At 33.9% G+C, this 18,592-nt stretch overlaps 1 protein-coding gene across 2 annotated transcripts in view; it reads right to left on the bottom strand.

The window, feature by feature from the left end:
• Positions 1-10,524, bottom strand: part of LOC143226757 (uncharacterized) — an 87,155-nt gene extending 76,631 nt beyond the window's left edge. The window contains exon 1 of one of the 2 annotated variants that reach the window (XM_076458143.1): positions 9,911-10,524. The gene's annotated coding sequence lies outside the window, so the exon portion shown is untranslated. The remainder of the gene's footprint in view (positions 1-9,910) is intronic. The other variant, XM_076458140.1, reaches the window with a different exon arrangement.
• Positions 10,525-18,592: the final 8,068 nt, after the last annotated feature.

Below are 18,592 nucleotides of genomic sequence, written 5' to 3'. Positions count from 1 at the left end.
AGAAACGACGTGACGTCACATTTTTCATCTGCTTATCCGCACATTACTACAATATACTGCATCCAAAACAGAAACAATTTGGTTGTTGAATTAGAAGAGAATATAAGGCGCAGATTTAGAGTTTATCATAAGTTTGTTTGTTTCGTTTTGAATTCCGCGCAAAGCTACTCGAGGGCTATCTGCGCTAGCCGTCCCTAATTTAGCAGTGAGAGTACAATAGGGAAGGCAGATAGTCATCACCATCCATCGCCAACTCTTGGGTTACTCTTTTACCAACGAATAGTGGGATTGACCCGTCATATTATAACACCCCCACGGCTGAAAGGGCGAGCATATTTAATATGACGAGGATTCGAACCCGCGACCCACGGATTACAAGTCGAGTGCCTTAACCACCTGGCCATGCCGGGCCTTTTATCATAAGCAGATTCATCGATTTAAACTACATTTTAGTTTTATTTGTGACATTGTACTGAATAACGTCTATTTACGTCACATTATGACGTTCCACTGAAATTTCACCTGTATATGCCCGTCGTAAAAGTTATGTATTATAATTTATCTCGGATGAGTCTCCGATTTATTATGTTACGTACGTTACGTATTACGATTTCAAATAACCGAAAATTTGAATTTGGATTTATAAGTTAATAAAATTGGTACAATTTTTTTTCTTAAAACAAATATATTTTACTATAAAAACAACAGTATAATTTATAATAACGGTTATTACAAAGAGTTATTTAAAATATTGGCTTTATATACAAGAGTTTTACAAACTACACTTAATCATATCTGGACTGAAACTGAATATTTCATCGACAGTCCAGGTACACTACGAATAAATTAATTCTGAGTTGATATTGTTACACCTCGTTTAAGCAAGCTAGCTTGGCTGGCCTCATACCGGTGACAAGCGGACTTTTTACCGACGAAGAGGTTTAATGTTCTTGTGTAAATAATAACATCCGAATTTTATTCACTGAAGTTGACTGTTTGCAATGTTCGAAATCTGTAACCGTACCTGGTCAAATATCTGTAGTATTCCGATTAATAAGCGTTTGTCACAATTATAGCTTCTGATGTTTATAGCACACTAACTGTAGCTGACCAATAATATTATTTTCTGTCTCTTCGCGTGTCAATTTATAAACTTTTAGACGAGGTTCTAGAAAGTTCAATTGGCAACAATAATGACATTCAAATTGTTGATTCTTACGCTCGAGAATATTCTACAAATTTACAGAACAGGAGGGACTTGCAGAATACAAACAGAACAATATAAGTCACATGCATCAAACTGAAACAAATTAAGGTATTAAAATAAATGTATAACAGTAAATGGGTTATACACATTATTATACTCTTGATATATTTCACTTGTACGTAACCATAGTACCACATTATTACATTTTTTATACATTTCACTTGTACGTAACCATGGTACCACATTATTACATTGTTAATATATTACATATAAGAGTTTTATGCAAGGTGTTTTAATTATCGTTTATTCACCAATATTTATATACGTTTTAAGAATATGTGGAACTGATGCTATAATTTATTATTCAATTATTAAGCAAGTTTTCTAAGTTATTGAAAATAAACCCAATCTGTGTTTGGGGCCTCTACTTGTCACCGCAGAAAGTGTAATCCACCTACAATGAATGAATTCTTTTTTTTATCTTATTCTTTCACTATTATCGAAGCCTAAATCCTGTCAGAACCCACAAAACCTTACAGTTCCAGTGTATCGAATATCGTTTTTCTAGGTAAGACTCAAAATGCCACGACACTAGGCCAAGAGCTTCATATTATGTCTCCCCCACACATGTTGCAACAGTGTAAAAATAGATGGCTTTCATTGAGTAAGGCGAGTTTTAAAAAGAAAGCCGTCTTTTAATGTTCGTGGCAGTCACAATTATATGTGCATTATCTAAAACTCGTAAATAAGTAAGGTGAAAATAACTTTCTTCTGGAAAGCTGACGTCATCGGAAGACCACTTCTTTTTTATTTTGTTGTAAATAGCGGACGAATTCCTTACATCTATAGCACGTTTTACTTTCAAGATTAACCACAAACAGCTCACAGTAATTATTTGTTTTAATGTCGCGCAAAGTTACTGAAAACTATCTGCGCTAGCCGTCCCTAATTTAGCAGCGTAAGACTAGGGGGAAGGCAGCTAGTCATCACCACCCACCGCCAAATCTTGGGCTACTCTTTTACCAACGAATAATGGGAATGACCATCACATTATAACACCTCCAAGGCTGAAAGGACGAGCATGTTTGGTGTGACGGAGATTTGAACCCTCAGAATACGAGTCCAATGCCATAACCACGTGGCCATGCCGGGGCCTTACAGTGATTTCTTGATTTAGAATTATTTTTAAAACTTGCTCGGGGGGTGTTAAGAATTTTGTACTGAGCGATGAAAACGGAATAAGAGTTAGCTGTAATTTAAGATTACGGAGTTCAAAATGACTGAACCAAACACGGCTGAATGGAAAGCGGTGGAAAAAGGAAAGTGAATGAATGACTGTATCTAAAACAACAAAATCAAAATTAGTTTATTTAGTGTTAAACTTCCAAACCAGATGCAGCTGAACGGATATGTAGAGTGGAATAGGAAACAGATGATTAGTATGTAATGAGAAATAGCTAACTATAAATAGACTAAACCAGAGTTCGTCTACAGAACGTAAAGAACCCAGGTGTAGTTTACTGTTGATTCGTTAACACTATAAAGAGACGAAACCAGGTGTAACTGAACAAACAGAAATGAATGAAACACAAGATATGGCGTTGCTTAAATGAAAGTGATTAAATATGTGACGTTGGCTTAATGAACGTGACAGAGGATAAGGACAGACTGAACAGACAAGAACATCGTAAAAATGAGAAAATTAAAATATTCCTGCCAAAATTTGTTGTTATTGTCACTACGGTATTGCCGAATACGCTCGAATGGCCTAAAAACTAGAATTCTGTTGTTTTGTTTTGAATTTTGCACAAAGCAATTTGAAGGCTATCTGCGCTAGCCATCCCTTATTTAGCAGTGATAGACTAGTGGGAAGGCAGCTATTCAACACCATTCACCGCCAATTCCTGGGCTACTCTTATTAACAAATAGTGGGACTGAACGTCACATTATAACGCCCGCGCAGTTGAAAGGGTAAGTTCAGTGATGGGAATTGAAACCTGGGACCCGCTAATTGCAAGTAGAGCCCCTTAAAGCATTTGTTTTTTCTTCAAATCTTGTGGTATAAATTACAGCTTGTGGATAAAACTGTTTGTTTGTAGTCAAGCACAAAGCTACAAAAAGAGCTATCTGCGCTCTACCCACCATAGTTATCGAAACCCGGTTTCAAGCGTTGTAAGTCCGCAGACATACCGCTGTGATGCGAGGATGAAATTATTATCTATAGGTATTTTGTTATACCTAATGAAAGAGATTTATTTACAGAGAAATAGGCTAATAGGACTTTCCAAATGGGCATAACTTTCGTACTAGTACTCTATGTAGGCTCTATGGAAAGACAATGCAACGCTACCTACACGTTAAATTACTGCGTTTAGCTCATAAATGTTTCCTTACTCTAGTACGTTTTTGTCTGAATGTTGTTTGTTTATACCTACAGCATCCATATGTAAAAATGTTGTTTCGTTGCTCTAAAACTGTTGGTCTGCCTGTTCGTTTAGGCCTAACTAAAACATCTATACGTAATTACTTATTTTGTCGTACTAGAACCGTTCATCTGCATGTTTGTTTAGGCCTAACTAGTACACCTACATGTAGGATCCTCAAAGACGAATGTTGGCGCCACTTCGACTGATTTACTTTGTTTGTTATAAAGCTACATAAGGAGCTATTTCTACTTTGCTAATAAGGAATATTGAAACCCTATTTTTAGCGTTATAAGCCCCTTACATTTCTGTGAGGTATCAAAGGACCAGCTGATTTAAGATCAAAGATGTATGTTTTTTTAAGTATAGAAAACTAAAATGAATGGGTATGTTCGATTCATGGTTTGCTTGTTTGCTACCGAAACAACGCAACAAGATTACTGACAAATTGTTGTTTGTTTTTGCGCCTAGTCACATAGTGGATGGACTATCTTAGTTCTATCCAGGGAAAACCCTCTGTGTTTTAGCTTTTATATGCTACGAAGCTTCCTACAGAGCTATCAATAAAAGAATACACGTGCCTTTTACCATACAAAGAACTCTAATAACTTTACAGAATCGTATCGTTTAAATTTGTTCTGTTATGATGTTTATATCATAGTTTGCTGAGAGTTCGATTTCATCTTTTGTTCTTTATTGAGTCCAACCCTTCTTTACATTTAAAGATTTTTTCAGGAATATTTGTAAAACTTAACATAATCTTCAAAATTTCACGTCTTTATAAATTTTACTTAATCCATTCACTTGTAAAACCAATATTTTAAAAAAAATCCTAACAAAATATTATCGTTAGCAATCTCTAGGCTAAGAAAAATTCAGTTAAACTTGGCCAGTAAGAACAGTGTATAGACCATTGATTTTATAAATCAGTGTTAACATTCAGCTACGTACCCTGGACAGTTCAGACTCAGGTTTACAACTAACCTTAACAATTTTTAATTCGATGATAATTTAGAAGATATAAAACTATATTACTGACACTACCTTCCCTTTGATCTTTCACTACTGAATTTGGGACGGCTATTGCAGATTGTCCTCGTGTAGGTTTGCGCGAAATTCAAAAGAAAATAACTGATACAACTCCTAATGGCAATTTTCCTTACGGCAAATGTGCTAAATTAGTATTATATGTATTAAAATATCTCAACGTAAGAGTTTCTAAAACATTTTGCCTATAATTATGAGCTTATTACCTTTATTTTATTATTAAAAAGGCTATTGCATTTCTTAAAGTTAATTCGAAGGATAATTAACAATGGGTGTTTACGAGACTTAAGAATTCTTGTATTTTAAAGAGTCAAACAAAAGCAAATGCGATGACGTAACTTTGCATGCTCTTACTACATATAAAACTGCAACAAACACTGCAAAGCAAACCATGTCATATGTGATTTCATATCAACATAACTTACCGACTTACATGTATATTTAGAAGTGTAAAACACTAATGCGCTTCTTTAAACATGAAGTGGATATTAAAAGACCACCTGTGGTTATGGATTACCTTCAGTATGTTAAAAAAAACACACATAAAAACAACAACGACCGTGAACTGATTAGGTGGAAAGTTTTATTTATATCTACGTTATTCAGTTTCTTCTTATGAAGCGTAGATGGTCCCGACGCTTTGAGCCAAAAAACTCTAACTAACCAATTCTTATGAATTTTTAGGCTTAGCTTCCTCCTTCTCAGTACAGATAACGGAGAATGGCGACTATTCGTTCTTACATAACTAATTTCAGCGACACAAGCGGAGGCCGGGCATGCAGCCTCACTACTCAGAAGGTACTAGATCCGAGCCAAAAATAGACATGAAACTGAAGCCTGATGTAGTTAGCTGGGGCCTTAAGGCACGAGCTATAGAATATGTTGTACGTGTACAAGAACTTTGTACAGAGAACTTTTTTCATAAAATAGAGCTTTTTTCATAAGAAAACAAAAAACTTCAAATTCGTATTTTTATTTACACAATTTAGGAATTTTTTTTATTAAATTCAATAGGATAAAATTACGCAAGATGAAAACAGACTTTTATCTTATTAGCCTTTTGTTATTCTAGACACCGGTTTCGATTTTTCATAAAAGATGTTATAACAGACTAGTATCTTAGCTTTCGTCATTCTGGATATCGGTTTCGATTTTTCAGATTAAGACGTTAGAACAAACTTGTATCTTAGTTATTCTATTAACCGGTTTCGATTTTTCGTATTAAGACGTTATTGTATCTTAGTTTTCGTTATTATGGATATCGGTTTCGATTTTTCATACTAAGACGTTAGAGCAAACTTGTATCTTAGCCATTCGTTATTCTAGATACCTGTTTCGAATTTTCATATTAAGACATTAGAGCCCGGCATGGCCAGGTGGGTTAAGGCGTTCGACTTGTAATCTGAGGGTCGCGGGTTCGAATTCTGGTCGCACCAAACATGCTCGCCCTTTCAGCTGTGGGGGCATTATAATGTGACGGTCAATCCCACTGTTCGTTGGTAAAAGAGTAGCCCAAGAGTTGGCGGTGGGTGATGATGACTAGCTGCCTTCTCTCTAGTCTTACCCTAAATTAGGGACGGCTAGCGCAGATAGCCCTCAAGTAGCTTTGCTCGAAATTCAATAAACAAACAAACAAGCTTTCGTTATTCTGGATATCGGTTTAGATTTTTCATATTAAGTTCAAGTTTAAAACCATTTCACGTTTTCTTTTTTAACCTTAACAATGTCAAGGTTATATCGAAATCTGTGATGGCTCAGAAGGTGACAGATGTATCACTTCATGTCTCAAGTAACACCACTTGTAACACATTCACATAGCTTGATTCGACACGCATACTGTGTACATATACGAATTGTACATCTATCTTATCTGACACTATTCAACTACTTCCTACACGTATCTGATTAGCCTGCCCAGACTGTGAGTCGCGAGATTCATGCCTCGCATCACGTTGCCAATGAGAAGACAAAACGTTATTAAAAAGGTTATAAAGTCTAATTATTTGGTCAGATCAAAGCTGGCAGTGGGCGCTGCTGACTAGCTGCTTTCCTTCACTTCAGAATACGGAAAGGTTATGCGATATCTCTTGTGTAACTTTGCTCGAAAATTTCAAAACAGATATTGTCTATAATTATGATTTAAACTCTTTAGAATATTTTAATAAAGATTCAAAGTAAAAAAAAGTCTCGCAAACTTAAATAAAAATCAAGAATTGTGTAACTTATGTAGACACGGAGCTCTGGTGTACATGAACGAAGAATTACTTGTTTACCAAAATTTATATGGATTACCCTAACACGAGGATTTAGTGGTTCATATAAAAATATTTTAGTGCTTTATTGAAAAGAAGGCAGAAATTTACCAGTTTATTTTAGCGAAGGTGTGATTTGCCGGGCGATGTGAATCAAGGTACGAATTGCCGGTATGATTTGCCGATTTATATAAAAATATGCAGAGAACTGTTTACAGAGAAGTGTGTGACATAGAAATGGATTTTTGGTTTACGTGTAGTAGTCGAAAGTTGAAAGATTAGTTTCGAACACACGTGTGGGCGTTGTAGTCATCTTTTTTTTTTTCGTTGTTGTTTAAAAAAAAAAAACAGTCAAAATAGCCAACTTGTGTCTGTGCATGTAGAAAATATGGGAAAACTGATTTTAACACACGATATTCAGTATGAGTCACGGCAAAATGCAAGCCTTTTTCCAGCCGTGCCTTTTCCGTTAAACCTCTCGCCTACTAACTGCAATGCAACATGGAAGTGTAGGATGAAAAGCTGTAGCATTTCCCACGCATTTTCAACTGTTTACGTACTAGACCGAATGCAACAATATTTTTAAGTATTGGAAGGATCTCCTGTCAATTACGCAGACCAGTATTTTGAAGTGTGGATAACTTATTTTAATTCTTATAATAAAGAAACTTTGTAGTTTAAGTCTACTTCGCTTGCCCTCTATCGGGGCAAACTATAAGTATACTTATAACTTTACTTATGCTTCACCGTGTTAATTGTATAATTCTAGAAATAGCGATAATAACTTAGAAACGTTCAATACCAACGAAGATAAACTCACAGCTTTGGAGAAAAAACCAGAACTGTCGCCTTAGCCAGACTTAAAATTCTAAGTAAGGCGTGTCAGAATTATGTTATTAAAACATTCATGGTTAAAAGCAACAATTTCACATTTTTCGTGTCTTAAAAGAAATAGTTTATGTGCATGCATTTGTTGTAAAGTTGAAGTGAATATTAGATTACATTTAATTAAGAAAATATTAAAATATTTATAGTCTTACATATGACGTTTTTAGTTGAATTGTACTAATCACAGTGAAATAGTCTGCTACATTTGTACTTCTTCTTGTATAACCCATATTTAAAAGGTGTAAAAATAGTCTCAAAATGTACTATTTCCGGTACAAATTACGAAACATTTCCGAGGAGGCCCGAGGTCCCGAACCCTGATTCGTTATGGCTTCTTATTTCGATTTTTTTCTTATTTACGTTTTCTTCAAAACGTAGCATTGTGCCAACTGATTTCTAGCTTATACACAGATTTAACTATGTTCATGTTGAACGCGATATACATAAATATCAGTTTTATCTTTTATTTTTATTTGTTTATTATCAAACACAAAGCTCGCCATCCAGTGGCTCAGCGGCAAGCCTGGTTTTGTAACGCTAAACATTGTGTTTCAATACCCGCGATGATAACAACACTGATAGCCCTTTGTATCTCTTTGTGCTTAACGAACAAAGCAAAAAGCTACACAATGGGTTACGTGTATTATGTCCACCCCAAGTATCTCGAAACCCAGTTATTTGCAGCGTAAGCCCTCAAACTGAGCCACCAGGGGGCTACATCTATTGTGATTTGTATTTGATACTAAGAACGTTGGTTTAACTGAATAAACTTTTGAAACATATAAGAGTTTGTTATTTCACATTTCTAGCAAAGTAATGATTGATGATATTACATGTATGAATAAATAAAACGTTTACTGTGAAGAAAGTATCATGTCTGGATAAATGACCAAAGTTTCACAACATTTAATACTACATGAGCGAAGATGTCTACAGGTTTATAGACATATATATATACCATAGATATAATGAATTATATCAACTGACTAAAGCTACTAACAGTCAAATGCGACCAGTTACAGTGATTAGATTATTAAACAACTAGCATTTAAGTGACCAGTGATCAAGAAAGCAGTCACTGGTAATTTATTACTCTTATGTTTAAAATTGTAATTATTATAATTAGATACGTTTCTAGTATATGTTATTAACAAGAAAAGTAGTTTTGGATACACCATTGTAAACGTGAACGAAGTAAAACAATTCAATAAAGAACCCCTAACGGACAAAATGTACAGTGTGAAATGTTAAGTCAATGCACAAGTATAAATGGTTATATATGATTGAAATCCTAACGTTATGTGCAGTATACAAAATCGTACTCTATACTGCTGATGTGTTGCGAATAAGTACAACATTTTTATTTTTTTATTAAACAATGCAACATATCTCCAGGTAAACATGTTAAACACAAAATACATGGTTAAGCCTAACCGATTTGAGAACGACTTATTTTGTGGTTTGGAATAATAAGACTGCGATAACTAAAAAGAGGTGGAATACGTAAATTGTTTTCTTTAAAAATATAGAAATCTAACAAGGGATGACATCAAAACTGAAAAAGAACACGAAAATTAGGAAAGGAGTACGAGTTATTGACAGTTACAGAATTTGTATATTTCGTGCTATGAAAAAAATTAAATCATTATTCGTAATATGCCTATTTTACGTTTCGAATAAAACATAGACATTTCACAGGTTATTAGTTATTTTATTATATAAAAAAACGAATCTTTAAGAGGCCCATCAGAGGTTTCAGAAAAACCCGAGGAAGGTATTATATATGCAAATAACATTATTAATGTAAGTAATAATTTCTTATTTAATCATTTTAATTTCATATTTACCCAACCGTTCTGAACGTTTTTTGAGATAAAAATACGAAACTTTCGGCATACTTTGTATTGTTATAACTTAACGGAATTTGACAAAAAAAAATGGAACATAGCGTCAATATTTCATTTATTGCATTCCAGTTGACAAAATAAATTACAAAACTATACTGGAGTAAGTTACACTGTAAAGTAACTAATATATATATATTGTTTATGTTACGAAAAAGATAATGACCTTAAAGCTACTTCCATACTTACCGACTTTTCCACTAAATTAGAAACTTTTGGTCGCGTCTTTCACACCACAGTGATATTAGGCTTAGCAAGTGACATAGTGTTTTTTTCCGTTTTTAAGGTTTTCCAACCAAAAAATTCGTGTCACTGATACTTACTATACCACGGATGAAACAACAGTTCTAGTACAATCCGAACACAAAATTTTTATGATTATTTCTTTTTTACAATGGGTGGTACTTCATGTTCTGAAAAATATTATCTTATGTATTTAGTTGAAACCGTCACTTCCAACGAACACACGTCTAATCATTGGCATTATAAATCAATTTGTGTAACAAACAGCTAAAAGCTGTCAAATGGCGCTGAATTAAATTCCACCGAAAAATACTGGAGAAAGTTATAAATGCTTTACCACGTGCTTCGCTGTCCAAGCTCGCACGCGTTTAAATGGCGCCAAAAATATTTTTTTTCCAAATCTAAACCCTCGGAATTTTAATACCGATGGAGAAAGAGAGAACAGCAGACGTTCAAAGGAGAACGAGATAAGAAGTGAACTCGACAGTACTTTAAGTAAAGTAAGCAGCCTCAACCCTACCCTTCTATGGGGCTGAAAGCACGCGCACGTTCAGCGTTGTGAAGTGAGAAAGAAATTGAGGGCGAGGCATGGCCCGCGTTAGTGTTTTATTGTCACCAGACTTTTCAGTGCGTAATTGACAATTTTTTTTTATTTTTTTAAATTATGAAGCCTGGCTGAAAGAATATAAAACAAAAGCGTTCTACCTATTTCGAATTGGTTTTAAAAAAAAGCGACCTAACATGCTCAAGCCAAGGTTATGTTGTTTCTTTGGGTTTTTTTAACTCCTCTGTACCAATGGACCCTAGCGGTGGAAAAACAACCTTCTATTATACGTATTCTCAAGACGGTTGGTATAATGGATATTACCATTTTAATTAAAATAAAGTACAGAACAACGTTTCGACCTTCTTGGGTCATCTTCAGGTTAATAAAGAGCAGGTTAACCTGAAGATGACCTAAGAAGGTCGAAACATTGTTCTGTACTTTATTTTAATATGAGTACTATTACCCATCGTACCAACCTTTTTGAGAATACATTATTATTTCAAGTGGGTTTCTCGTCACCACGAATTGCTTTTATAATCCGTTTAAAACAAGGAAGAATGTTTCAACAATATGTCTACAATAGCATGTTTATAAAAATGTAAACAAATAAAAGCACATAAACGCTGAATAATTCGTATGATTTTGGATTACATGAAACACAAAAAAGGACAAAAGGTAGATGTACTTCGCTACTGACGTTGTCGTAACAGTTGACAATACAAACATTCAGAAATTAGAGAAATAGACACCGCATATAACCCTGTTTATACGTTACGTTGTAGTTAAACGCGAGTACAAGAGGCCTTTTGATAACGTAATTAAACAAGTCGTGTCGAGTTACTTTCTAGGGTATACTGTTAACATTGTTAAAAACGAAGAAAGTCAAACATAACATGGATAGTTTCACATTCTCTAATACACAGATATAGGTGATTAGTTTTCTCAAGTTCATAGTCTGTTTCTGTCAAGTTTTTTAGATTAATGACCATACTACGTGCCTTCTGCCAATAATTACAACTGTTTCATAAAACCGTTCAGAAACGTCTAAAATTGGCCAACTATCGTTGTTCATAACGACTGTTTCATCGCACATTTTAACAATGTTTTCACTTATGTGTTGTTAAGGGATGTGTAATCTCCATTGTTTCTAAAGACAACTCAATTGTTTCACTCACATTTTAAAAAGATTTCACTTCTCTGCATTTTAAAGATTTTTTCGCCAGCATGTTTTAATATGTCACTTCACCAGTAAACCACTTTCACCAGTTATTTTTACAGAACGTTCCACCAGTATGTTTTTAGCTGACATTTTACCAGTATATTTTTACAGAACGTTTCACCTGTATGTCTTGAAGGGATATTTCACCAGTCCGTTTTTAGAGTATATTTCGCTTATGTATTTTGACGCGATATTTTGGCAGTACGTATGTAGTCATATTTATATATATTTTCAAATAACACCTCACCATTAAAGTTCAGGTGATCTTCACTTGTTTGTTTCTTATCAATTTTCACCTTTTCAATCTCTCTCTACAGTACAAATTTTGTGTTTCATGTTTTTTTAATACAGAGTTTTGTATGAATGCTGTTTTCTCTGAACCCACGTATGATATACGTGGTAAAATCGTGACGTCATCCCAGAAGAAAGACTGGGGACTCAGTTTTCTGAACTTATATCCAGACCCACATGACTTGACTATGAGTTGGCAAGTGCGTCAACTGTGCAATCCGTTAAGACCAGTTCTCAGTTGAATGCGAAGGGCCTCAAATCACTTACAAGTCATTTTACGTTTTCCAACATATTTTAAAATTAACATGTGATTATAATCAATTTCTGGTTAAAACAAATAAAATCAGAAATAAAAAATAATTTGGTTAATAATAATGCAGCTAAACGTTACATCGGGGAAAGATTAGAAACATATACCTTTTGATAAGGTGCAACCTCATAGTAGATGGAGCCACCGTTCGAGCCATCGTTCTGTTTATTCCTTGGTTGTTTGTTTGCATTTTTTTTGTATTTCAGCACAAAGCTACACAATGAGTTATCTGTGCTCCGCCTAAGACGAGCATCAAAATCCAGTTTCTAGCGTTGTAAGTCCGCACACATAACGTTGTGCTACTGGAGGTCCACCCATTCCAACTTCGTGTGATTCTTTGTAATTTAGTATTTATTGAAACTGAACCAAAGGTTTATGTAGCTGTTGTAAACTTTGTTTCAGCAACCAACTACAGATAAGTATATGTAATCAAATTACGTGACCCTAACGAAATGCATAACATCATAATGTGGTATTTGATGTCGGGGTCAGATAGGAAGTTTCAGTTGTCATACTTTGTTTATGGGGGACATTATAGCCATTTGACTGGTCACGAGCGAGCCAACAGAATAGTATCAAAACCGGTCATTTTTGAAACTTTTAAATTTGTTGGGTATTTAGAAAGGATTAGCTACCGATACAACTCAATTTAAGTCTGTAATTGGATGCAAGTACAAAGTAAAATACGAAGTAGTGACGGACAGAAGAAAGGCCACGCCTACTTTAAAAAGAGCCCGGATGTCACAAGACACCAAATGTTGTGATGTTCCTCTAGTCATTCCTACTTTTTAAATTTTTATTAATTTTTTTATTTCTTTCATAGTTTTTTACGTTCTACGTTTCAAGAGTGGTTGGGTTCTAAGCCTATTCTTTTTGCAGCTCTTCTTAGAACTGTATCTCCATATTTCCTGGCTTTTCCTGATATATTTACTATTTTTTGGTGTTTTTCTTCATCTAGCCAGGGGTGGCTACCTTTTCTTTGACTGGATTAATGGTTAAGGTTTTTTCACACATTCAGTATTACTGTTTTTAACATTATCTCTACTCTTAAAGTAATACTCTCTTCGCTAGGTCAAAGACCTTTCAAGTTTAACAACATAAGATGTTTTCCTTTTTTCTACATTTGTTTCCTTAAAAGGCACATTTTTAAAACCACATTGTTTCAAGCACAACCTTAGATGTCAATATGTCACACTTAGTTGAAAACAATGCAAAGGTAAATTATACAATTTCTCTTTTTTTTTCGTCCAGAGTATTCGACGAAAAACCAGTACATTTACATAATACGTGTGTGCCATTCTACTTTACATTTATATGTGTGTATTTCCACTTTATGTGTGTAATTTTAGTTTAGTTTGGTGTGATTTTATTTCTTTATATGCGCATGATGTTTAAAAGAAAGATGAATGAAATGTTCTGTTATTGAATCCATAAAATGTTGTTGTTTTTTCTTTTTTATTTAAAAAGGCGAATAAACTGTTTGTCACCCTGGTGAAAGAGTTTTAAAGTAACATTCTTCTGACAGGTTACTAATGTTATTTTTACTGAAGGCCCTATTGTTCGAGTGACACATGTGAATGAAATTATACTCCAATATAATTTTTTAATTAATGTTTGGACTCCAGTTCAGCGGTCACAGTAAGATATTCACTGATTATTATAATACACAGCTGTAAGAGGCTGGTTATCAGTAAAAAAACAACAAAATGAACATCCAATCAAGTTGTATGAATAATACGCTTTTCTTCAGCACTCTCCACTGGATCAAATTTTCCTATATATTTTGTAGGTTCATATTTCACTAGTCCTTTTAGGGAAGGGACGTAGAAGATAATGCGGGAGGGAGGTAAAACCAGAAATCAACTCCCAATTGAATCTATCATTTAGATAAAAGACACGAATAATATTCGATACCAGAGCCGCCTAGCGGGCACAACTTGAACCACTTTACCATTTTCGACTAATTCGATTGTAACCCTATTAGCTATATGCATCTGTTTGATATCTTGGGAATGGAAGGCGGGTCCACCAGTGGCACAGCGGTATGTGTGCAGACTCCCAACGATAAAAACCGGGCTTCGATACTCGTGGTAGGCAGAGCACATATAACCCATTCTGTAATTTTGTGTTTAATTCCAAAGAAACAAAATATTCTTGTCTGTTTAACGTTTCCAAACTGTCTGAGATAAAAATTGTGCTGTAATATTTACACGGCTGTAAAGAATCTTTCATATTGTTGAACTAAATTTCAACTTTCAATGGATTTAAAGGTTAGTAATAAGGTATTTTACCTCGTGAGCACCACACTTTATCCTCTCTCAGTAGACAACCTTTTACTTTGATGAAGAGAGTGAAGTAATACCAGTTTGAAAATTATTTTCAAGATTTAATCAAAACTGATGATACGATAGAACCGGATGTGGTCTTGGTAATAGGGAGCCCCGACTTTGAATTTCATAATTCGTGGTTCACGAGCCATTGCTGCTAAACGCGTTCTGCAGTGTGGAGAACTTTTTGTACTACAATATTGAATGTCAAGTGCTATTATAAATGTTGTTGAAGAGAGAACATAGATTTTAGAAACCAGCTGCCTTCCATCTGATTTATTAGTTACATCTATACTTAGATAAATTTGCTGTAACTTTACGGGAACCTCTGAAACAAACAACTTACTTCGGAATATTTCACATATTGATGAGGGTAGGAACATAATTGAACAAATAACCTACATTAAGATACTTCACGTATTGGTAAGGGTGTGAACACAATGTAATAAACAGCCCACTTTAGGACATTTCAAGTATTAATAAGGGTGTAAACACAATGTACCAAATAACCTACTTTAGAATATTTCATGTATTGGTAAGGGTGTGAACACAATGTAACAAACAACCTACTTTATATTTCATGTATTGGTAAGGGTGTGAACACAATGTAACAAACAACCTACTTTATATTTCATGTATTGGTAAGGGTGTGAACACAATGTACCAAACAACCTACTTTATATTTCATGTATTGGTAAGGGTGTGAACACAATGTAACAAACAACCTACTTTATATTTCATGTATTGGTAAGGTGTGAACACAATGTAACAAACAACCTACTTTATATTTCATGTATTGGTAAGGGTGTGAACACAATGTAACAAACAACCTACTTTATATTTCATGTATTGGTAAGGGTGTGAACACAATGTAACAAACAACCTACTTTATATTTCATGTATTGGTAAGGTGTGAACACAATGTAACAAACAACCTACTTTATATTTCATGTATTGGTAAAGGTGTGAACACAATGTAACAAACAACCTACTTTATATTTCATGTATTGGTAAGGTGTGAACACAATGTAACAAACAACCTACTTTATATTTCATGTATTGGTAAAGGTGTGAACACAATGTACCAAACAACCTACTTTATATTTCATGTATTGGTAAGATAGTGAATAGAATGTAACAAACAACCTACTTTATATTTCATGTATTGGTAAGGGTGTGAACACAATGTACCAAACAACCTACTTTATATTTCATGTATTGGTAAGATTGTGAATAGAATGTAACAAACAACCTACTTTATATTTCATGTATTGGTAAGGTGTGAACACAATGTAACAAACAACCTACTTTATATTTCATGTATTGGTAAGGGTGTGAACACAATGTAACAAACAACCTACTTTATATTTCATGTATTGGTAAGGGTGTGAACACAATGTAACAAACAACCTACTTTATATTTCATGTATTGGTAAGGGTGTGAACACAATGTACCAAACAACCTACTTTATATTTCATGTATTGGTAAGGGTGTAAACACAATGTAACAAACAACCTACTTTATATTTCATGTATTGGTAAAGGTGTGAACACAATGTAACAAACAACCTACTTTATATTTCATGTATTGGTAAGGGTGTGAACACAATGTACCAAACAACCTACTTTATATTTCATGTATTGGTAAGGGTGTGAACACAATGTAACAAACAACCTACTTTATATTTCATGTATTGGTAAGGTGTGAACACAATGTAACAAACAACCTACTTTATATTTCATGTATTGGTAAAGGTGTGAACACAATGTAACAAACAACCTACTTTATATTTCATGTATTGGTAAGGTGTGAACACAATGTAACAAACAACCTACTTTATATTTCATGTATTGGTAAAGGTGTGAACACAATGTAACAAACAACCTACTTTATATTTCATGTATTGGTAAGGGTGTGAACACAATATACCAAACAACCTACTTTATATTTCATGTATTGGTAAGATTGTGAATAGAATGTAACAAACAACCTACTTTATATTTCATGTATTGGTAAGGGTGTGAACACAATGTACCAAACAACCTACTTTATATTTCATGTATTGGTAAGGGTGTTAACACAATGTAACAAACAACCTACTTTATATTTCATGTATTGGTAAAGGTGTGAACACAATGTAACAAACAACCTACTTTATATTTCATGTATTGGTAAAGGTGTGAACACAATGTAACAAACAACCTACTTTATATTTCATGTATTGGTAAGGGTGTGAACACAATGTAACAAACAACCTACTTTATATTTCATGTATTGGTAAGGTGTGAACACAATGTAACAAACAACCTACTTTATATTTCATGTATTGGTAAGATTGTGAACACAATGTAACAAACAACCTACTTTATATTTCATGTATTGGTAAGGGTGTGAACACAATGTAACAAACAACCTACTTTATATTTCATGTATTGGTAAGGTGTGAACACAATGTAACAAACAACCTACTTTATATTTCATGTATTGGTAAGGTGTGAACACAATGTAACAAACAACCTACTTTATATTTCATGTATTGGTAAGGTGTGAACACAATGTAACAAACAACCTACTTTATATTTCATGTATTGGTAAAGGTGTGAACACAATGTAACAAACAACCTACTTTATATTTCATGTATTGGTAAGGGTGTGAACACAATGTACCAAACAACCTACTTTATATTTCATGTATTGGTAAGGGTGTGAACACAATGTAACAAACAACCTACTTTATATTTCATGTATTGGTAAGGTGTGAACACAATGTAACAAACAACCTACTTTATATTTCATGTATTGGTAAGGGTGTGAACACAATGTAACAAACAACCTACTTTATATTTCATGTATTGGTAGGGTGTGAACACAATGTAACAAACAACCTACTTTATATTTCATGTATTGGTAAGGTGTGAACACAATGTAACAAACAACCTACTTTATATTTCATGTATTGGTAAGGGTGTGAACACAATGTAACAAACAACCTACTTTATATTTCATGTATTGGTAAAGGTGTGAACACAATGTAACAAACAACCTACTTTATATTTCATGTATTGGTAAGGTGTGAACACAATGTAACAAACAACCTACTTTATATTTCATGTATTGGTAAGGGTGTGAACACAATGTAACAAACAACCTACTTTATATTTCATGTATTGGTAAGGGTGTGAACACAATGTAACAAACAACCTACTTTATATTTCATGTATTGGTAAGGGTGTGAACACAATGTAACAAACAACCTACTTTATATTTCATGTATTGGTAAGGTGTGAACACAATGTAACAAACAACCTACTTTATATTTCATGTATTGGTAAGGGTGTGAACACAATGTAACAAACAACCTACTTTATATTTCATGTATTGGTAAGGGTGTGAACACAATGTAACAAACAACCTACTTTATATTTCATGTATTGGTAAGGGTGTGAACACAATGTAACAAACAACCTACTTTATATTTCATGTATTGGTAAGGGTGTGAACACAATGTAACAAACAACCTACTTTATATTTCATGTATTGGTAAGGGTGTGAACACAATGTAACAAACAACCTACTTTATATTTCATGTATTGGTAAGGGTGTGAACACAATGTAACAAACAACCTACTTTATATTTCATGTATTGGTAAGGGTGTGAACACAATGTAACAAACAACCTACTTTATATTTCATGTATTGGTAGGGTGTGGTGTGAACACAATGTAACAAACAACCTACTTTATATTTCATGTATTGGTAAGGGTGTGAACACAATGTAACAAACAACCTACTTTATATTTCATGTATTGGTAAGGTGTGAACACAATGTAACAAACAACCTACTTTATATTTCATGTATTGGTAAAGGTGTGAACACAATGTAACAAACAACCTACTTTATATTTCATGTATTGGTAAGGTGTGAACACAATG

Source organism: Tachypleus tridentatus, chromosome 9, assembly GCF_004210375.1.
Source record: "Tachypleus tridentatus isolate NWPU-2018 chromosome 9, ASM421037v1, whole genome shotgun sequence".
Lineage (NCBI taxonomy): Eukaryota > Metazoa > Arthropoda > Merostomata > Xiphosura > Limulidae > Tachypleus > Tachypleus tridentatus.
This window is presented reverse-complemented; position numbering and strand designations above follow the sequence as displayed.